This window comes from Chiloscyllium plagiosum, unplaced genomic scaffold, assembly GCF_037043375.1.
Source record: "Chiloscyllium plagiosum isolate Xiang-an unplaced genomic scaffold, Cpla_swu_hap1 HiC_scaffold_9, whole genome shotgun sequence".
Lineage (NCBI taxonomy): Eukaryota > Metazoa > Chordata > Chondrichthyes > Orectolobiformes > Hemiscylliidae > Chiloscyllium > Chiloscyllium plagiosum.
Genome location: NW_028270147.1, coordinates 99,879,943 through 99,903,707, shown reverse-complemented (window position 1 = coordinate 99,903,707; position 23,765 = coordinate 99,879,943). Strand labels below are relative to the sequence as shown.

Sequence of the window (23,765 nt, the reverse complement as noted above, 5' to 3'; positions counted from 1 at the left end):
CAGATGTACGATGAGGTGTTCATAATTGTGATGCAGTGGTACAATATAAAACTGAACAGTTCCTAAACTGAAGCACTTACCAAAATATGGTCCACCCGATCACGTTGTTTGTTGCCAAATTTCTTCAACTTCTGCCAAGCCGTCTTCTGATGTTGCTCTTTGTTCATTAGAAATGAAGATCTGTGGGTAGAAGCACAGGAGAAATGGCAGCTGTTGCACACACCCTAAATACAGACCAAACCACCCCCAATCCATTAGCCTTTCCTAAAACTGCTCAATGAAGACTCTGATGCTTCGACCTTCTAATTCTTCCCCCATTCTGAATTATGTAAAATTGGGTGGAACTCAAAGCATGTTCAATGAAACAAAAATCTGCTAAATGCTTTAAAACTTAATTATAATTGAAATGAATAACAGTAGTGAGATCCAGAAGCACAGACAATACAACTTTAAGGTAACATGTGATGCTCCCAAATTTAGAGAAGGTTTGACATTTTCCCTTGCCTAAGACCTCGGCTGAGAAATGATTAATTATTCACTGATAAATTCACTGTATTTCATCGTTCAACACTTTGCCTACAGCATCTTCGAAGAAGCCTCTGCTTCGTCAAATTCCAAAAATGTTCTGCCTTTAATCGACTGGAGGCAGCTAACTGAAGATCAGCGCTGTGGGAAGTCTCACAATAAATATTGGGGCTGACATGGATTCATACAGCCCAACCAGCATTTCAAGAAGGTCAAATCATTCTCAATTTAACAGATGAGTGCTTCAAAGCTATATGACCTAGCCACTGACCACTCACATGGCTCCAGGCAGGAAGATTTTGATAGGTTTCTCGGCTAACACTGTCAAAGGCAAGTAACATGCCCAGAAATGTTGGTGTGTGAAAGAGCTCAGACTGAAGATACATTAGAGTCGAGTTATAAAGACAAAGCAAAGGAAATGAACAGTTCGAAATTTGCTCTGTGAATGAAAAGCTGATTTACACATGCCCATTCTCAGTCCCTGGCAAAGTGCAACACTTCACAAACTGTGCTCAAAGGGAAGTCAGGCTAGACAATGAGCAGCTTGATGTTGACTTTAGACCGTGGTAAAAAGTTCACATTGCAGTGTTGCAAGTCTGAGATACTGGAAAGAGTCATCCAGTGTACACTTCAATGTCAGTGCCACAGTAAAATAGAAGTTGTATTGTTGTAATAGTAAAGAACTTGGTCTTCGTGCTGGACAATACTTTGTAACCAACGCTCAAGTCACCCACCTTAACCTCAAATAGTCAAAAACAACTTGCAAATATATATCACTTTTCACACTTGTAGCATGTTGTTCCCAGCCTTTGAACTATAGCCACTCATTATAATATCGTCAAAAGCTGCAACAAACTTTCACACAGCAAGTTCCCACAAATTAGAGAAATGGTTCAGTAAACGTTTAGCCATACAGACTCATGTAGGAGATTGACCAGGACCATGAGGGAGAACTCCACTCCTCTTCAAACTAGCACTAAAAATCTTTTTAAAAAACTCACCCAAGGGGGAAAATGGGGCCTCACTTTGAAAACAATACTTCAGTACTGCACCAGGACTGTCATCCAGGACTTCACTTCAGCATTTGCTTAATCCCCTCTGCTGACTGAGCCAAGGCTAACACTCAGAGCTATTACATTGTGTCTCCAGTTAGGAGCAAAATGAGGATCCTCGAGGATCACTGGGAAGATCAGAGTAAAATGGGATTCTTCAGTTCCTGACCTTCCTTCCATCAGAAGGTCAGAAGTGCAGATGATCGCACAATATTCAGTACCATTCATAGACTGTTTCAGTATCTGAGGAGTTATGTTCAAAGACAACAAGATCTGGACAATATGTAGGTTTGGACTGGCAAGAGGCAAATAATATTCGCACCAAAACTGCCAGTCAATGACCATTTCCAGTAGGAGGCCTGTGACCAGTGGTGGCCCACAAGGATCGGTGCTGGGTTCACTGCTTTTCGTCATTTACATAAATGATTTGGATGTGAACATGAAACATAGTATGGTTAGTACGTTTGCAAATGACACCAAAATTGGAGATGCAGTGGACAGTGAAGAAGGTTCAGAATACAACAGGATGTTGATCAGATGGGCTGAGGAGTGGCAGATGAAGTTTAGTTTACATAAATGTGAGGTGCTGCATTTTGGAAAGGCAAATCAGGTCAGGACTTATACACTCAATGGTAAAGTCCTGGGGAGTGTTGCTGAGCAAAGAGACCTTGGAGTGCAGGTTCACAGTTCCTTGAAAGTGGAGTCACAAGTAAACAGGATAGTGAAGGCGGTGTTTGGTATGTTTGCCTTTATTGGTCAGAGCATTGAGTATAGGAGTTGAGAGGTCATGTTGCGGCTGAATAGGACACTGATTCGGCATCTTTTAGAATACTCTGGGCAATTCTGGACAACCTGCTCTTGGAAGGATGTTGTGAATCTTGAAAGGATTATGCAAAGATTTGCAAGGGTGTTGCCAAGGTTGGGGGGTTTCTGATATAGGAAGAGGCTGAATTGGTTGGGGTTACTTTCCCTGGAGCATTGGAGGCTGAGGGATGACTGTGAAAAGATTTATAAAATCATGAGGGGTACGGATAGGGTAAATAGTCAAGTCTTTTCCCTGATGAAGGCAAATCCAAAACTAGAGGGCAGAGGTGAGAGAGGAAACCTTTAAAAGGTACGTAATGGGTAACTGTTTCATGCAGAGGGTGGTGTGTACATGGAATGAGCTGCCAGAGGAAGTGGAGGCGGCTGGCATAATGACGATATTTAAAAGGCATCTGGCGGCGTATATGAATAGGAAGGGTTTTAAGAGGGAAATGGACCAAATGCTGGCAAATGGGACTAGATTTTATCTCGGATAACTGGTCTGTATGGACAAGTAGAATCGAAGGGTCTGCTTCTGAGCTGTACATCTCTACGACCCTAAGAGACAATTTAACCAATGGCCCTTGAAATTCAATGGTGTTACCATTACTGAATTTTCCGCAATGAACATCATGGGGGTTACCATGGACCAGAAACTCATCTGGACTCATTATATAAATACTGTAGGGTACAAGGGCTGGTCAGAGGCGTGGAATACTGTGCTGTATAATGCACCTCCTGATTCTCCATAGCAAATCCACCGAGTACAAAGCACAAGTCAGGAGTCTGATGGAATATGCCCCACTTGCCTGGATGAGTGCAGCTCCAGTAACACACAAAATGCTCATCACATCCAAGACAAAGCAGCCCACTTGATTGGTACCACATCCACAAGCAGCCATGCCCTCCACCACCCTCCACTCAGTAGCAGCAGTGTGTACAATCTACAAGACGCATTGCTGAAATTCAGAGATCTTCAGCCAGATCCTCCCAAATCTGTGACCATTTAGATCAAGAAGGACAAGAGCAGCAGACAGCCACCTGCAAGTTCCCCTCCAAGCCACCCATCATTCTGACTTCGAAAAATATCATTGTTTCTTCAGGATTGCTGTATCAAATTCCAGGAATTCCTTCCCAAAGGGCATTGTGGGTCTACCTACAGCACATGGACTGCAGTGGTTACAAAAGATAGCTTACCAGGTTCTCAAAAGCAACTAGGATCGGTCAATAAATGCTGGCCAGCCAGCAATGCCCAGACCCTGTGAGTCATTTAAAAAACGTTCATTGAGGAGTTTAGAATTAAAATGGAGTTCCTTGGTACTCAATGGGCATAGAGGCATTTTTTTTTGTTCATTCATGAAATGTGGGCATGACTGGCTGGCCAGCACTTATTGCCCCTTCCTAGTTGTCCTTGACAAGATGGTGCTGAGGTAGACCCACAATCTCATTAAGGAGGGACTTCCAAGATGCAGTGACAGATTTCCAAGTCAGGATAGTGGCCACTGTTTACAAGTTGAGTCACTCACTCACTTAATCTACATATTTTAACTCCAAGCAGCATCACATTTGCAACATTATTACTGACAAATAGGACAAAAGGATTACGTGGAGTTATTACCTTCACTTCATTTAAATTCTGTGGGTTCCTCGCTCGTTTGAAGAACGAAGAGCTAATTCGGCTTGGCTTCATCCACAGGGCTGGGCTGGCATGGAGGTCGTCAGAAAAGATGTCGGCAAAAATTTCCCTTGTCACATTAAAGACGAGCTGGAAGAAGTAAAAGACTAACAAAGAAAAGATTAGATTAGATGCGTCCTCTCCACCCAAAACAAAAGCTTGTGAGATCACTACAGTGAAAATAAAAGGGAATACTGTTCAAAATATATAAAGTAACAACTGTTTGATCCATGATCTGAATCAAGGATAAATTTAGAAGTTCATTGATTGCAGGAGAGAAGGCAAAAGAGAGATTAGAAAAGGGGTTTAAAAGGATTGCAGAACTACCAAGGGTAGGTGCAGATGTATTAGACAAGATTACCGACATAATACTAAGGAAGGCACCACAACATAAAAGGAGGCAAATCTTTGAAACAAAATGAATGACATCTGTGGGACATGCTGGAAATAGAAAGCAAACTATCATGGCTCCAATTATTGCTCCTAAAATTCGACTAGAGGATTGGAGGGCTGCTAATTCCTCATTCAATAAGAAGAAAAACAGGAATTTCTCAATCAGTTAGTTTTGCGCCATTTGTTGGTAAGTTAAGAGTTAACAACATGGAGTGAAAGACGAGCAGTTAAAGAGACAATAGCAATTAGCATGAATTTCTAATTAGCAGGTTGTGAACTAGCAAGCAATTTGACAAGGCTGTATTAGTAAAGGAGCAGATTAGTGGGAAAAAAGTGTACATGGTTTATGTGGATTTTCAGAAATTATTTCAAGTAGTTACCTCTGAGAAGACATATGGAAAAACTCAAGGGCACCTCAAATGAAGGGGAGCATAGTCAAATGGATAGAGGTGGTTGGGAAAATGCAGGTCAGGGTAAAATAAAGATTTCACACAAGAAAGGTGTGGAGAATGGAAGGGGCCCACAGGAGCCCATGCTCAGATCACCCTTAATTGTTATAGTAATAAACACAATCTTGACTTAGGAATTTAAGAGAAAGAAATCAAATGATTCCAACTTGGGTTGAAGGGACAGAGATGGAATTGCACTGCAGTGACAGATACAGAAGAATATTTACTGGAAGATGGAATTGAAGTTAAGAGTGGGATGAAGTCATACATTGAGTGGATAAGAAAAGGAATTACACCTGAAATGGTAAGATCCTAATCAGATGAGAACAAAGGCCACATAGACACAAACAATTTAAGCCACGTTAAGTTGCATAAGATCTTAGAATACTTTGGTCAATTTTGGGAATCTCAACATCGTGCAAATTCTCAAGATGTTATCAGGAAAAGAGGTACAAACATGATCACAGATTGAGAAGTTCAACCTTTAAGGCTTTCTTTATCTGAAAATTATGGAATGACCCATGATTCTAAATTCTAGATTCCAGATCAAGATTCTAGAGAGTTTTAAGAAGATGAATAATAATCAAATCTTGTATTATCAACCAATGGAAACAGCAATAGAAAGACTGAAACGATAGAGAAGAATTTGAAAAAAAAATACTGAGTGGCTGGAAGGGACACCATATATTATGTAAATAGAAACAGAATCTGCAGATTCTCAGACTGGGCAAAGTTATGACAGATGGGGTTTAATGGATAACAGTATGATGATGATGAGGATGATAAATTAATAATGGGAGAGTACAAGCAGTGGAGGAGAAAGGGACTTTGGATTTTTAGGGAAGGGGCAAAATGGTAAATTGAACTCAATGCAGTCATCAGGATCGAGATAATGTTTTTAACATGCTCTGTTATACATATCATCAATCAGAGCTGCTGTGGAGCACTCTTCACCCATACCTTTCTTGCTTAACTAAGAAAAAATAATTTTGTTTTCAAATGCAAAATCTGGGTCTCACCTCACAATAAGCTCTTCTGCTGACACTCTCGTCATCCTTCCATTTATAATTCCCAAAGTCTGGGGGTATTTGCAAATCCCCCAGATCATGGCCAAGTTCCTGCCATTTGCACAGCTCCTCAGCCACTCCATGAACCAATGTCTAAATCTCAACAGCATCTTCAGCAAAAGCAAAGTTATTTTCCCCTTGGATTTTTCGGGGCACATCTTTTAGGGACTGGGGTTCCTGCACTGGGCTGCCCTGTTGCAAAGCACACAAACTGTTGGTCAATCTAGATACTGAAGGTCAGGAACAAAAATGATGGAATTCATTTCAAAACATTAATGAACAATACATGGTTTTAATAAACTGTGAAATCAAAGTATGAAAATAGAAGACAAACAAACGAGAACCTTCTTTTTATATCTCAGAGTATGTCTGACGTGTCAGACACAGGCTGGAATTCATTTCCAATTTATTCGCAGCCATGTAATGAAAGTCAAGGTTTCCACATGGAGTGAGATCGAGAACATTAAACAGTATATTTTATTAGACTGAGTACTCAAACTCAATACAAAATTTACTTGATGGAGTCAGAACAAATGCTTTATACTCCTTTTTAAGTTTTAAAAGTTTTTGGCCGTAATCAAGGTGGTGAAAATAATCATCTTTACAAAATTTCAAAGTATCACAAGTTGTTTCCCTGAGCTTGAAATATAAACTTAGTATGAAAAGAACACGTCACACTGATCCATTAGGTGGAATCAATATTCCATTAGGCTCACAAAGGGAGATATCATGGACAATCATGGAGTGTGGAGGATGTGAAGAATACAGTTATTGAACTGAAAAGAATACTTTTGGACAGTTCAGGATCAGATACATTGTGATGAAAACAGTGAATATTCTTCAAACTATGCAATATAAAAAAAAAAGACTTATTACAAGTAACCATAGAGAAAGTAATGGTCATTTTTGGAGACTGATATAGACTGTTCAAATCTTTCCTGATTCACAGTATAAGTATGGAGAATCTCTTTATCTTCTAACTGTTGTGTACTTAGGGGAATGAACGATTTCAGATTGAATGTTCTGAGCTTCAGTTTTCCAAAATCAGATCACCTTCAGTTGACTGCTGCACCCCTTTTTATTCCTGCACTTTATCGGGAAACACAAATATTGACAACTCAGAAAAGCATGTGTCAGTTTAGTCAGGATGTTGCTGTGTCAAATCAAAATGACCCAAGCTCCTATTTAATAATTTCCTACATTGAATGCTCAAAAAGGAATGGACAGTATGAGAACTTGTCAAGCATTTTCATGAAAAGAGCTGCTTGTCCAATCAATGTTAATATGTGCAAACCATAAACCCTTCTGTTCTTCTAATCAGATGGTCATTCAGTCTCTGGACTTTGCTTCAGAACACTACGCTGGAAAAACTGTGTGCACTGGACAAGCCAGAGATTGAAAAGCATGATTCAAAACTTAGATTAAAAGATCCTCTTTTAAAAAAAAAAGCTTCCCTTTTAGGGAAGGACAGAAAAGTGCAGGAGGAAAAGGTTTGAATTTCAATAGCAATCCTTCAGTTCTAAACTCAATAATTACACAGTGGAAATGGTCACCAAACCTTGAGAAATAATCAGGCGTACTTACACATATTTTGAGAATTGATGGGCAAGGTAGAAAACACTGAGACACCAGAAATTTTAAGTACATTCCCCAGAGCTCAATTTTATCACCCACAAATACATTTAACAATTTATCAAGATATTCCTCACAACAGTCTTTTGGGAAATGGTCCTTGGGAAAGGGAAACACTAAGGGTACTTTCTGAAAATATTGACCTGCAAAATGTGCCCAAATAAAGTGGAGTTGTATTTTGACATATTGTTACGGAAACAATGACAATCCAATAATTATGTTAAAATGTGGGAATTTAATATACTCTGGAATTATTAATGATACAGATGAAGGTATTAAAAGTAATATGAGCAAATTTGCTGATGACACAAAGCTGGGTGGCAGTGTGAAATGTGAGGTGGATGTGAGGAGAATACAGGGTGACCTGGACAGGCTAGGTGAGTGGACGGATGCGTGGCAGATGCAGTTTAATCTGGATAAATATGTGGTTATCCACTTTGGCGGCAAGAACAGGAAGGCAGATAACTACCTAAGTGGAGTCAAGTTAGGTAAAGGGACAGTACAACGAGATCTAGGTGTTCTTGTACATCAGTCAATGAAAGCAAGCATGCGGGTACAGCAGGCAGTGAAGAAAGCTAATGGCATGCTGGCCTTCATAACAAGAGGAATTGAGAATAGAAGCAAAGAGGTCCTTCTGCAGCTGTACAGGGCCCTGGTGAGACCGCACCTGGAATATTGTGCATAGTTTTGGTCTCCAAATTTGAGGAAAGACATTTTGGCTATTGAGGGAGTGCAGCATAGGTTCACAAGGTCAATTCCCAGAATGGCTGAACTATCTTAGGCTGAAAGATTGGAGCGACTGGGCTTGTATACGCTTGAGTTTAGAAGGCTGAGAGGGGACGTGTTTGAGACATATAAGATTATTAAAGGATTGCACACTCTGGAGGCAGGAAGCATGTTTCCACTGATGGGTGAGTCCCGGACCAGAGGACACAGTTTAAAAATAAGGGGTAGGCCACTTAGAACAGAGTTGAGGAGAAACTTCTTCACTCAGAGAGTGGTGGGTGTATGAAATGTTCTGCCCCAGAAGGCTGTGGAAGCCAAGCCTCTGGATACTTTCAAGAAAGAGTTGGATAGAGCTCTTAAGGATAGTGGAATCAATGGTTATGGGGATAAGGCAGGAACAGGATACTGATTGAGGATGATCAGCCATGATCATAATGAATGGTGGTGCTGGCTTGAAAGGCAGAATGGCCTACTCCTACACCTGTTGTCTATTGTCTATTATGCAGCACTTAGCAAGTAATTGGTCCCAAAGCTGTTTTAATAAAGAATACTGGGACATTGCTCAGGAAGAAGAAAGTATAAGGACAGAATATCCAAGACACCATTGGAAAAAGGAAGCTCTTGAAAGTCGAATGAGATGAAGATATGAAGAGGAATTTGGGATAAAAAGTTTGAATGAATGTTTGGAAGAATATAAAAACTTTTCCTTAAGATGGCAAGAATAAAAGTCAACAGCCCCCAATAATTTTTAGTTAAAGGAGATGGATGCTGATTTGGTTTTGAGAACGCAGTATGAAACATGAGAAATGCTCTGAACTCAACCTCTGCAAGGTCTCATGTTCCAACCATCCCCAGCTGAAATCTGCAGGGCAGTGGAAGGTTCAATCTCACCTCTAGCTGTTTGGTGAGGCTGGCCTCTTGTGCTTTCAACCGCTCCTGTTAACGTTCCTCCTGCTCTTTCTTCAGCTTGTCCACAATGGACATGCGCTTCTTAAGTTCGTCCTTCAGTGCATGGATCCTGACCTCAATATCACTCTGGTCTGACATAGTTTCTGTTGAAGATCCACCAATGGATGTTAACAGGTCTCGTTACAATCAAATTCAACTTGGACACTAACATTAGCGGATAAGAGATATATGCAAACCTGCATAACTCTTGGCGACACTTCTCACAACCTGTTCAACAACTTTAATCAAACCTGCTGAACCACTGACAAAGTCTCACGCAATGGACACGCTGACCACTTGGGGGCCACAGTGTCACCAAACACATCAACTCCTCAGACCTGCAGTATCACCGTACATACCGGCCGATCACACAGCAGAACTATGTGGGCAGTCAGTAACGGTGAGCATGGTTAGAACCATATTGAGGAAAAAGCCAAAATGAGAAGCTAGAGACTAAAAGCTTGCAAAAGATGTGCATTTGAAGAACAGGAGAGGAATGGGATTTGTAAATGAATTCTGCCATCGGGCTACTATACATGGCCATGATTTAGGTTAACTCTGGAAGGGAAATGAAGACCACAAGAGGTTGAAGGATGATGTTAGACTAAAAGTCACAAAGAGAGACAGGGATTCATCATGAAGGGCTTTCTTAAATGTGAAAATTAGATTGGAGATGTTGAAAAATTGGGAGGCAAAGGTCAATTAAGGACAGTCTGATAATTTTCAGATAAGCGTTCTTTCCAGACTTTTGGAAGTGCTCACATTCATGGAGTATTCAGAAATCTGACCAAAAGAGGATGGAATGGTCAAGTCTCTGGGTGAGAGTTGTGGATGATGAGGCAGGAGGCATGTAACTTTACAGAGACAGGTTTGTGATTAGTAAATGCTGGGTTTACTCAACGCTGGAACATGCTGCTGAGATATAAAGGGTGTGGACCAGCTGAGGATAGCAAATGAGAGGCTGGAGTGGCAAAGGGACACACAGCTGGAGAGTCAGAAACAGGGAAACCTGTTGGAGTTGACTTTTCTTTGTTGAATACTTCAGTGGTGTGCAATTTTTTCTGAAAGGCTGGTGACATTCTTTCTCCAATTTAGACAGGTGTAACATGACCGAAGTTACAGACCAATGAAATCAAACTTGCACAGGCATTCAGCTCTTACTGTTCAACTTCAGAGATTCCAAAGGAAACTGACAGAACGAGATGTTAACAGACAATCTACCACACCGATGCTGACTTAACTCTGGGCTGTCGGCCTCAATTACAGTGACAATACAGTAATAAGCCAAACTAGAGGGAAAACCTCCTGTGACAGAACTCATGTCATCATCCCACCATGCAAGATGGTGGAACTTGAATTCAATAAAATAAAAAGTCTGGAATTAAGATTCAAATGATCACCATAAATTCATTGTTGATTATCAGAAAAATCCCATCTGGTTCATTAATGTTCTTTTGGGAAGGAAAGTGCCATCCTTACCTGGTCTGGTCTCCATGTGACTCCAGACCCACAGCAATATGGTTGACTCTTAACTGTTCTATGGACAATCATGGATGGGAAATAAATACTGGCCACCCAGCAATGCCCACGTCCCACAAGTGAATTAAAACAAAATTCCCTTAATAAACCCTACAGCAAGGCCATTTCAGGTGTTATTTTCACTTTCACACAAGACAAAGGCTCAAGAATCACCATCCCTCGGTGTTGTGCTTTCCTTTCAGCAATGCAACATTTAAAAAAAAAAATAAATACACATCATGTTTGAGTTTCGAAGCACATCAAATAATTTGAAGAACCTCTGTGAAGCTTGGTCATGTTTGAAATTTCTTACCTGACTGTGTCTCAGAAACCGTTTCATCAGACCAGCTGCCAGATGCTTGGCGGGATCTTAGAATAGGTCTGTCATGCACACGGATGCTGGAGCTGATTTTCTGGCCATCTTGCTTCGATGTACTCTCAGTCACTTTTGAGGAAGGAGACTGAAAAACCAGAGAAGAAAGCAAACATTAGTTCCAGTCCGATATTATTTTCCAAGTTTATGAAAAAGGAAGAAGGTGGCATAAGCCAGGAGATTGATTGTCAGCCTCCCTCTGGGTGTCACAGTGTCTCAGTGGTTAGCACTGCTACCTCTGAGCACTTTGTATCTGGGTTCAAATTCCTCTCTTGAGCAACTGTGTGTGTGGAGTTTGTACATTTTCCCTGTGTCTGCATGGGTTTCCTCGAGGTTTCCTCAAGCTCCAGTTTCCTCCCACAGTCCAAAGATGTGCGGTTAGGTGGATTAGTGACACCACCATTAGACCATCTAGAATTATGGGAAGGTTGCACAATTTCTCTTCCTGAGTTCTAGAATTCTATTCGCTCCATAATTAAAAGCACAGCTTTTAAGATAAAGCCTGTATTGCCCTATGAACCTGCTTTTACAAATCACCATCCTTCATAGCACGAGGCCTGCTCCCACTCAAGTTACAATTGCTGCTGGTATGTTTAATCTAAAATTAAAAAATACACTGCCACACACACACCCGCCAACACAATTCTACCTGTCATCTTTAAACCATTCCTGCTTCTTCTCAATACTCCTCACAGCTTCCTTAATTTTTCCAAAACACTCATCATTCTTCTCAATTTACAATATTCTGATTTTTAACACCACACACTTTTGGCACATAATCAAATTATTAAGTGAATACCGAAAATAAAAGTGCCCCCAGAAGCAAACCCAGAAGCCACGACTTTCTTGAACCACTCTGGAACTTCCCCAAATCCTTTTCTATATTTCCACCCTTCTACCTGTTTAAATCCCGTTTGTTATCCCTGCCTTAATTCCTTGCCAATTAATCTCATGTATGACACGTTGTCAAATGTTTTTTTTTAAAGTGCATGTACACACCCATCATACCGCCACATCTGAAAGTTAAGGTTTTTTAAAGCATAGTCATCACTTTTGAAATCTGCTCTGATGCTTTATTTCACAGTTATCTGTTTTCTTCCTGTTTTATCTTTAAAAACTTGCATTTATAACAAATCTTTCATATGATAAAACAAACCAAGTAGCTTCACAGAAATAGAATAAAACATGATACTGAGCCTCAAAGAGATCCAAGGGCAGATGTGAAATCTGTCATACAGTTCGAGTGTCCTGAAGGAGGAAAGTGACAGACAGAAGTAAAGTTCAGGGAGAGAATTAAAGAGGTCACTGTCTTAATAACTGAAGGCTTTTCCATTAATGAAGCAATTAAAATTGAAATTCTCAAAGATTTAATCAAAGGAATACAAATAGCTTGCCTGCAATGTATAACCATGTTAATTAATTGAAATGGTGCAAAGACTGGTTCTGGTATTATCCTTCACCAACCGGCTTTCTGGAATAGAACAAGTAGTATAATACAATCGTCACGTCTGGAAGTAAGACAGACATTGATGAGGCTCCTGCAGTGGAAGAACGGAGGTGGGGCAGAAACAGATAATTGGAGATTCCATAAAGTGTCGGAGCAGGTCATTTGGCCTTTTAAAAATCCACATCAATCCTCTGAGGACCAACCCACCCAAAGCCCCCTCCCCCACCTGGATTTCCCATTGTTAATTCACCGAGTCCACACATATTTCCCATGCCTTCACAAAATTCCTATTCTTTCCCACGTTACATTTCTCATTCCCCCTCAGAATTCCCATTCTCTGCCACTCCTGTTTCTCATTCCCCCTCAGAATTCCCTTTCCCCCAACACCTATATTTTCCATTCATTCTCAGAACTCCCATTCCCTCAGATCTCCCACCCACCTCCCCACACTGTTTCCCATTCTCTCCGCTTCCTGTTTCCCTAAGACTGATTTTGAGCGAAGCCAAGGATTTTCTATTCTCTGCAGCCTTATATGACATTCTTTACTCATTGGAAACAGTTTTTGTAGAAAAAACAATGCAAAACATCTTTTACCATTTTCCTGTGTGCTGCGACAAAATCCTGGGAATAAACATCATCTATGAAAATACGATGGTCAGGACCGGTGGTCATCCGAAGGGCTGCTGATGGTGATTCCAGAGTCTGAGCAGGTGAACATCTAACCTCCTCAGGAATTGAACTGTCACTGTGGGCTGGGAGCAAGGTGGTGCAGGACATTCTTCCTCACTGCCTGTGTCTAGAGAAAATACCAATACTTAGAACATTTATACTGCAATGGATTAACAGTGCTTAAAGTGAGATGCACAATTCAGTATGTCTGTCTTACATGTCCGTCCTCCTTTCAATGTATTCTTTATTTCAGATGCATGTAACAATATCATAAGGAGTGTAGGTTAGAAACAGTTAACCAGAGAAAGTTAAGTTTGCACAGGTCACTGATGAAAAGCACCTTGAGCTAATTCAGATACTATCAGACATATCTGCTCATTGTCAAAATACTTCGATACAACATTCTGTGCAGTCCTGGAGTTACAGTTTCATGCTACTGCTAATGGTGAGGAATGAAATTAATTATCAATATTGCAAAGAAAATTTGATTCTTCCGTGTTAACAAAGCCACATAGTCTTGTGTAAACAACGTCCAAGCTCTCTCACTGATTACAACTTTTGCTGCTTCTCAACTCTGCAAGTGATATGCAACCACCAGCAGTGAAAGGAATTAAAATCTGAAACTTCAGCCTCCCACAAGAGGGTGAGTGGGAAATTATACTGGGCTATTGTGTCAGGTACCATTGAGAAAGATGATAATTCCAACATCTGACCTATGCTGAATAAATGGATGACAGCAGTTGCTTGGGAAATGTGATTTCCTTGAATGAATGAGACAGGCAAAATAAAAGGCCAGGGTTACACCTTGCTTCTTCTGCATTAATTCAGACTGATGACATTTATACATCAATACATCACCTCACACGTGCCATGACAATCAGCGATACCAAAGTGCACTTGAAAGTAGTCAGAACCACAGTAAATGCATTACTGTCTCGAAGAGAAAACAAACAAATAAGAAACAGAGGCTAACATTACCTTTCAATTCAGGAATCTTCTTCCTTGCCTCTCTCTTTGCCATGAGCTCCTTGTCCCAAGCAGCCAGAGCCTGTTTTTCCATTTGCTGGATCGCAGCTTCCTCAACATCGAGCCGCCGCTTCCACTCCAGCAGCTCCTCTGCATGCCGTCGCCGATGCATCAGTTTCTGCTCCCGTTTAGTGAGGACATGCAAGCAGGACGGGGGAGAGAGAAAGGAAGTGTCAGCTAGCTGCTGATATTCATTTCTAAAATCGGACATTAAAATGTATAATTTTTACTTTTTAAATTCAACACTGTTTGGGTTATAGTTTTACAACTCAAACAAAATTCAGGGCAAGGTCTCCTTGTACACTTCACAAATCTTACAACATTGCAGCACTACTGCATGTAAATAGGCTCAGGGCAGTTAATCAACACATTCAAAAGGATTTCCTCCAAGTTTGCTGATGCAATATTAATCAAAACCATCAACTTCAATGTGCAATGTTGCTCTTAAAAAAAACTTCAGTCTGACACAGATTTCCCCACCCCACTGCAATTGGTAACTTGGCCTGGCCCAGGGATTGGTACTGGGACATTAGTGAACTGTGATCTCAAAGGAAGCGAGCAAACAAAATTCTGATAGCCTGGTCCTCAAAGTTTAGAAAGAGGTTTGAGACAAGTCAGATGCTATGCCTTCTTGTATTTAGCTCAATTGCATTTCCTATTTACAATACAGTGTTTTGCAAAGTGTAAAGAATTATGTGTTTTTTTGCCATGATGGGGGATTTTTATCCTAGTTTATCACATTTGCTGCCTCTCACTCCCCAAGTCAAATTATTAGCATCTGTAACAAAACAAAGAACTGCAGATGCTGAACATCTGAACCAAAGAAACAAAGTGCTGGAGAAACTCAGCAGGTTTGACAGCATCTGTGAAGAGAAAGAAAGGTTATGTTTTAAGTTCACTAACTCTTCGTCTGAACGAACAACAGGTCACTGGACTTGAAACACATAACGTCTTTTTCTCATCACTGATGCTGCTGGACCTGAGTTTCACCAGCACTGCATTTTCAATATTGAACTTTATTTATAAAACAGAACGGAAAATACTAATCTGTAAAAGTGAATGAAAAGCGTAAACGTGAGCATAGTTTCCACACTTGAGTTACACAAGGACACCTCAATTTAAAAACAAGATTTAACTCAGAGTAGCATTCCATCTCAAAATGAGCCAAGTTACACCAGTAATAAAGCTCACCCACCCAATTAGGCACTTCAGCACAACAACCTGTAGTGTTGGACACAGCCACCTTTATCAAAGAATGATCACATGCCACAAAATTGTCATCCTAGAGCATGTCTCTTTAAAGGACCTGAAAACAAACTCTCAATTTTTGCAAGGTTTTTTGATCATACCTAATTGAACACTTAAATCTCAGAGAATAATCTTTGCTTTTTAAAAAATGTTTGTGGGACACATCCCACATCTTGCTCAAGGTTCGGTTAGGTCTGATCCATAGAGACAAAGGTCAAGCAAGCATCACACTTTCCATTCACTTCTACAAAGGGCTAGCATCACATTTCTTCAGGATTTAAAGAATTTTGGAAATTGTTTGTAAAATCAATGATCACATGAAAGAAGTGGACAATAAATGTATGCAATAAGAGTGAAGCCTGCGACAGCAGATTTTTCTTTGGAGGGCAGTGTGCCCGCTTTCCAAATTCTGGGAGCAGATACATTTATAAGCTATATTGGTGTACAGTCAAGTTTCTTACTGAACAGTGACAGGATTGGACAGAGTCGGCATGGATTTAAAAGAGAGGAATCATATTTAGCAAATCTACTGAAGTTCTGAGGATCTAATGAGTAGAATTGATAAGGGGCAACCAGTGGGTGTTACTTTGACTTCAGAATGCTTTTGATCAGGTCCCACATAAGAAATTAGCATTTAATGTGAGAGATCGGGGGGAGTGTATTTGCATGGACAGAGAACTAGTTGGCAGACAGGAAACAAAGAGCTGGAATAAACAGGCCATTTTCTGAGTGGCAGCCAGTGACCAGTGAGGTACCACAGGGATCAGTGGTTCAAAACCAGTTCTTCACAATATATACGAATGATTTAGATGAGGGAACTATTACTATTTCTAAGTTTGTGGGCGACACAAAGCTGGGTGGAAGGTGAAACTGTGAGGAGGATGCAGAGATGCTTCAAGTGTGATTTACATAAGTTGAGTGATTGGGAAAATGCATGGCAGATGAAAGATAATTTTGATAAATGTGAGATTTTTGATTGCAAAAACAGACAGCGAGATTATCTGAATAGATTAGGAAAGGGAGAGTTATAACAAAGGATGTCTTTGTACACCAGTCACTGAGAGTAAGCATGCAGGTGCAGCAGCTGGTGAAGGCAAATGGTATGTTGGCCTTCATGGTGGGGTAGGCCAGAACCAGTGGTCATAGTCTAAAGGATATAGGTTAGGCTATTCAGAACTGAGATAAGGAGAAATTTCTTCATACAGACAGTGTTGAACCAACAAAATTCTCTGCCACAAAATGTATTTCAGGACAAAACATTGAATATTTTCAAGGGTTAGATATAGTTCTTAGGGCTAAAGAGATCAAATGGTATGGGGAGAAAGTGGGACCAGGGTATGGAGTTGGATGATCAGTCATGGTCATACTGAATGACAGAGCAGGCTCAAGGGGCTTTTTATTATCTTGCTTTTCATGTTACTAACAGCAAAAATATACAAATACTTCTAAAACATGTTAATTGCTTCTCTGGATCACAAAAGAAAAAGCTTATTCTTTTTTACAGCCTCTTTAAAGGTTTACACAAGCATAATTATTACAAAGTTCCAGTGGTATTTAATTCACCCTGGGAGAAACTGCTAGTTTCCATTGGCTTTCCAATATTACAACATTCACACAACAAACATAATTCACACTTCAAATTCTGCAATATTTTTCAACGATTTCACTAATTCTGGGTGAATTTCATTCAGAAATGTAGTACAGCCTACATGTAATCTAAACGTTCACATCACATTATATAAGACAAAGAGATCTTCAATTAAACTGGATTATCACAAAATACTATTCCATTGCTGCAAAATGACAAAACCTTTTCCTCTCTCATGATTATTTAATGAATAAATATGCAGTTAGATGCAGCGTTCTAACGAAAATACTATTTAGAACAGGAAAAGTTTATAGCACAGTCTCTGGAGATTGTGTACACAGCTGCACTGTACCAAGGGGTATATTTGTGTTACTTGCTTTCATTGAAGATAGTTTCAAGGAATAAGAGTGGTGCCAATGAAACCAGCATTTGTTGTTCATTCCCAATTGCCCTTCAGTGGTGTATGCTGCCCTCTTGAAGGTACACCCACAGTGCTGTCAGGATGTGTTCCAGGTTTCGTGATATAATTCCAATTCAAAATGTTATGCAGCTTGGAAGGGATTTGGGAGGTGGTAGCGTTAGTAAGGGAGCAGTAGCTACCATTGTCTTTCGATGGCACAGATCATGGGTTTGGACGGTGCTGTGAAAACAGCCTTGGTTAGTTGCTGTTGTGCATCTCATATACGGTACACACTGCTGCAAATTCAAAGTTTGTGCGAAGATTTGTAGCTCGGGTGCTCGTTGTTGTGGTTCTGTTTGCCAAGCTGGAAGTTTCTGTTGCAAACGTTTTGCCCCCTGGCTAGGCTACATCATCAGTGCTTGGGAGCCTCCTGCGAAGCGCTTCTTTGATGTTTCCTCCGCTGTTTATAGTGGTCTGTCCCTGCCGCTTCCGGTTGTCAGTTTCAGCTGTCCGCTGTAGTGGCCGGTATATTGGGTCCAGGTCGATGTGTTTGTTGATGGAATTTGTGGATGAATGCCATGCCTCTAGGAATTCCCTGGCTGTTCTCTGTCTGGCTTGCCCTATGATAGTAGTGTTGTCCCAGTCGAATTCATGTTGCTTGTTGTCTGCGTGTGTGGCTACTAAGGATAGCTGGCCGTGTCGTTTCGTGGCTAGTTGATGTTCATGTAATCGGATTGTTAGCTGTCTTCCTGTTTGTCCTATATAGTGTTTTGTGCAGTCCTTGCATGGTATTTTGTACACTACATTAGTTTTGCTCATGTTGGGTATCGGGTCCTTCGTTCTGGTGAGTTGTCTGAGCGTGGCTGTTGGTTTGTGTGCCGTTATGAGTCCTAGGGGTCGCAGTAGTCTGGCTGTCAGTTCCGAGATGCTCCTGATGTATGGTAGTGTGGCTAGTCCTTTTGGTTGTGGTATGTCTTCGTTCCGTGGTCTTTCTCTTAGGCATCTGTTGAAGTTGCGCGGGTATCCGTTTTTGGCGAATACCTTGTATAGGTGTTCCTCTTCTTCTTTTTGCAGTTCTGGTGTACTGCAGTGTGTTGTGGCCCTTTTGAATAGTGTCCTGATGCAGCTTCGTTTGTGTGTGTTGGGGTGGTTACTTTCATAGTTTAGGATTTGGTCTGTGTGTGTGGCTTTCCTGTATACCCTTGTAGTGAATTCTCTGTTCGGTGTTCTCTGTACCATCACGTCTAGGAATGGGAGTTGGCTATCCTTTTCTTCTTCTCTCCTGAATCGGATTCCTGTGAGTGTGGCGTTGATGATCCGGTGTGTTTTTTCTATTTCCGTGTTTTTAATGATTACAAACGTGTCATCGACATATCCGACCCAGAGTTTGGGTTGAATTTGTGGTAGGACTGTTTGTTCTAACCTTTGCATAACTGAGGGAGAAAGGATTAGAGGGAGAAAGGAATAGAGGGTCAGGGTAATAGATGAGCAAAGGTGACAGGAGTCTCAAGTGGAGCAGTAACACTGATGTGAACTGATTAGAACAAATCATAGAATCCCTCAGTGTGGAAACAGGCCATTTAGTCCATTGAGTCCATAATGACCCTTCGAACAGCATTCCACCCAGACTCACTCCCCTACGCTATCAGTGTAACTCTGCATTTCCCATGGCTAATTCACCTAGCCTGCATATCGCTAGGCACTATGGGCAATTTAGCATGGCCAGTCCACCTAACATGTATATTTGTGGACCGCGAGAGGAAACCCATGCAGACACGGGGAGAATGTGCCAACTCCACACAGTCACCTGAAGGTAGAATCAAACCCGGGTTCCTGGCACTGTGAGGCAGCAGGACTCGCCATTGAGCTATGGTACTGCCCTAGTAAGACCTGTTTGCATCCTCTGTAGTGTACGCAATTGCCTTCATAGGATAAAGAAGCTTACACAAGGATGTCAAGCTGATAATTCCACCAGGAAAAACAATTCCTGCAACATTTGCATGTACCTCCAGTTTCCCAACACACTCCATTGAAAGGCAAAGCAAGCTTTGCACTAGTGAAAATTCACATTGCAATCCCATTCTGAGACTGTTACATCAGGGCAATGGGTGTAAATAAAGAAGATGAGAGTAAGAAAAAAGCTCCACTACTTGGAGAGCAGTAGCAGTGAGGCCATATTTATGTTTTGCTGCCCCACTCGCAGGGTCAAACATGGGGGATAATTAGAAGCACCATATGCAGCAAACACACTGTCTTTGAAAAACACAGTTAAATGGACTTCATATATTTTTCTCTGCTCAGAGCCACTCTGTCTCTCTCTTTCTCATCCTCTCTATAACATCACCAGCTGACAAATGAGCTGGTTGGCTTGCCAGCCTTTCACAGCAATATGCCTTATAAGGAGCCATAAGAGATATTACTTTTCATCCATATGTTTGCGCATCTTCTTCAGTTTTTGCATGATGCTGCTGGTCTCACTGCCTGAAGTTGAAACAGAGGAGGGACTCCACATCTCCGTATCTGTTTGTAGGGGACTGGAAGGAGGCTCACTTTGGAAACATTCTCCACTCCTGGTTGTTCTGCATCCCGCTGCTCCTGTCGAGTTGGAACCTGAGAAGATATCAAGATGGACGCATGGAAAGTTAAGTTTGCTCCTAAAAGGAAACAGCTCCAGAATTAGTTGCAGTGAAACACAGATGAGAATCAAAGACTGGTTTCTGCAACTAAGCAACATCATTTCCTTTCAGGCAGGCAGAGTGTTTCATTAGTTTTGAAATAATTGAACATTTTAAAAGTGAGTCTGATTTTTTTTGTGTCTTGGGAACGTTTATTCAGGGAAACAGATTAAGGGAGGGAGATGTAAATCAATTATAATAGAAGTAAGTGCAAACAGATGAGTGGCTCAACAATCTAGTCCCATTCCTATGCACATGATCAAGTGCAAAAATGTTTTGACACCTTTGTAGGATATGCTGATAACAGGTCGGAGCCAGATTGCAGGGAGCGAAAGAACAGAAGCACAGATACCTTGGGCTGAAAGCTGCATTTCTTGTGCTGTCACTTCTACCGAATGCAGAACAAAACTTGATATCGATGAATACAAAGGATGGTATTCTCGACAGCAGCAGGTATTCCTGCATATACAGCTTTAGGTTGCGGAGATTTGGCCTCTACACAAGGGAACATGTGAACATGTTCGCAACTTAATAAAAGTACCGAGGCTTAAGTTGATGTTTCTCAGTGGCAGACAAACCATTCTTATATCTTTTCTGTAAAATATTAAAAGTTTTATTTATATTGTAATGATAATATAGAGCAGAAACCTGGCTGATAGCAAGCTTGGATTGAAAGTGATCACCCATCATTCATGCTGCTGAGTAAGTAATTCCTTACTTTAATAGTAACCTTGCATTGAACAGTTCAGGAGTTTGCAAATGGTGGGATACTAACCAACTTGCTCTCCCCAGCGGATTTGAGTCTCTCCTGAATTTTGGTGGTGGTCTGGAGCATATGTTGAACCTCCTCCTGCTGTTTCAGAATCAGCTGCCTCGCCCTGTGAGCAGCCTTGTTGGCTTCTTGAAGATGCCTGATTTCAGCCTGTGATGAAATTGGATGCAATGTATTACCATGTTAGAGACCAACCAAACCCGTCTTTACATTGTCAATAAATTTATTTTGACGACAGAGTACAGACAAAAATGAAGTCAGGGCACACAACTCCATAACCCATTAAGTTCTAAGTTGCACAGTTTCCAGGTGGCGCTGTGCAACGTTTACAACTTATAATGCTTGGTCTTGATGAAAACTTTGTGGGGTTTTTCGACAAAATGTGTTGTCAACACGAACTCAAACAGTCAAGTACTCCAGATGGAAAATTATCATGAAAGAGTTACTCACGTTCTTTTTCAACAGCTGATGCCTAACTTTGAGTGAGCATTTCTGATTTTATTTCAGGAGGTTGCTTCCTGGTCTGTGGTGAGTTAACCTGAGTTCTCAAACCTGAAAAACTGTCCTCAGCAGCCAAGTACTTTGCAGAAGAGAAAGATGATGAATTGGTAGATTTCCGCTTTCGAGAATTGCACATTAGCTCTTGCTGCTGGGCAAGTCGGAAAGTGTTTCTGGATTAGTGGTGCTGGAAGAGCACAGCAGTTCAGGCAGCATCCAAGGAGCTTCGAAATCGACGTTTCGGGCAAAAGGCCTTCATCAGGAATAAAGTTGGAAAGTGTGCCTGGGTTGAGTGAATACAGAATCTGGCAAATCTGTAGTGGGTCCAACAGTAAATAACGTAACATTCCAAGTCTGCGTGACATTGCGTGACACTGCGTGATTGGTAAAACCGCTGCCAACAAAAATCAGCAACTTGTTGAGACCATCACTATATTTTTCTCAGTTTTGGTTTGGAACTGTGAGCTGAAGTTAAGAATTGAACTTTGAAAAGCAACTTGTTTTAAAACAACTGAATAAGGCTCAGTCATTTATAATACCAGAGTTGATTTTACTCCCCTTCTTGAACAAGGGGATGACATTTGTTATCCTCCAGTCTTCTGGCACTATTCCTGTAGACAATGACAACATAAAGATCAAATCTCAAGGTTCTGCAATCTCCTCCCTGGCTTCCCAGAGAATCCTCAGATTAATCCCATCCAGCCTAGAGGCCTTATCTATTTTCACACTTTTCCGAATTGCTAACACCTCCTTATGAACCTCAATCCCGTCTAGTCTAATAGCCTGCATCGCAGTATTCTCCTCGACAACACTATCTTTTTCCGGTGTGAATACTAACAATATTCATTTAGTGCTTCCCCATCTCCTCGGACTCCATGCACAACATCCCACAACTATCCTTGATTGGCCCTGATCTTTCTCGTCATTCTTTTCTTCCTGATATACTTATAGAAAGCTGTATGGTTTTCCTTGATCCTATCTGCCAGTGATTTTTCATGTTTCCTCCTGGCTCTTCGCAGCTCTCTCTTTAGGTTTTTCCTCACTAACTTGTAACTCTCAAGCTCCCAAACTGAGCTTCATGTCTCAACATAAGCCTTTTCTTCCTCTTGACAAGAGATTCAACTTCTTTAGTAAACCACAGCTCCTGACACATGGTATAATGATGCTGGAATTTACAGACAAACTTGGATAAATCTGCCCAAGTAGATCACACAGTTTCACCACTGCTGAATTAGCAACTAAACCAGAAAGAGAATGATCAGGGTTTAAGATTTTGTTCAACAGCAAATTCTTCTTAATATTTTATAACTTTAATGCCCCTCCATGCTTGTCATACTCAATTTAGAGAAAATTTATTTCAACAAGATATTGCTTATGCTCACAAAATTAATAAGGGTATTTTAAAAGAAAATCTGGAAATAAAAGGTTGGTGCCAGTAAAAGTGTCCACAAAGATGTTGAGCAGCCACAAAAAGCCAACTAATTCATGGAGGGACTTTGAAGAAGGAAATCTTCTGCCCACAGCTAGTATGACATATGTGACTACAGTACTATGGCAGTATGGAAGGCATGCACATCATACCTATCAAGCATTGACCATCTCTTGCAATCCTTTTGATATGAAGTGGTATTATCATCACTGCTTCCCTCACAATTAACACATTAGAGTTACCCTCGACCTGAAACTGAACCGGATCAGCTATACAATACTGTGTCAACAAAACCAGGTCAGAAGCTGAAAGTTCTTCACTAAGTAACTCACTTCCTGTCTCGCCAATACATGCCCTAGAAACATAACATCAAATAGAATGTAGCAACCTGCTTGATCAGCATCACATTCACCAATCTATACATTCACGTCCTTCACCAATAAACAGTGAGAGCTGTGTGCACTATATGATGCATTGCAGGAACTCACTCAATTCCTTCAACAGCATCTTCAAAGCCTCTGACCTCTACCACCTAAAAGGACACAGACAGTAGATAACATGGTAACACCATTACTTGTAAGTTCCTCTCCATGCCACACAACATCCTGACTTAGCAATATACCATTCCTTCACTGCTATCGGATCAAAATCCCAGGTACTCCTTTCCTGTCAGCATTGTGGTTGTACCTGTAGCAGGTGAACTGCAGATGTTTGAGGAAATGGCTCACTATCACCTTCCCAAGTGCAATGAAGGATGGACAACAATACTGGCCTTACCAGCAGCGAAGAAATCCATTGAAATAATTTGTTTAAAATCCTGACCCGTGGGTTAGGACAACAGTCTTGCATCA

General features: G+C 41.0%; 1 pseudogene; it reads right to left on the bottom strand.

The window, feature by feature from the left end:
• Positions 1 to 23,765, bottom strand: part of LOC148149211 (centrosome-associated protein 350-like) — a 741,086-nt pseudogene that overhangs the window by 2,724 nt on the left and 714,597 nt on the right.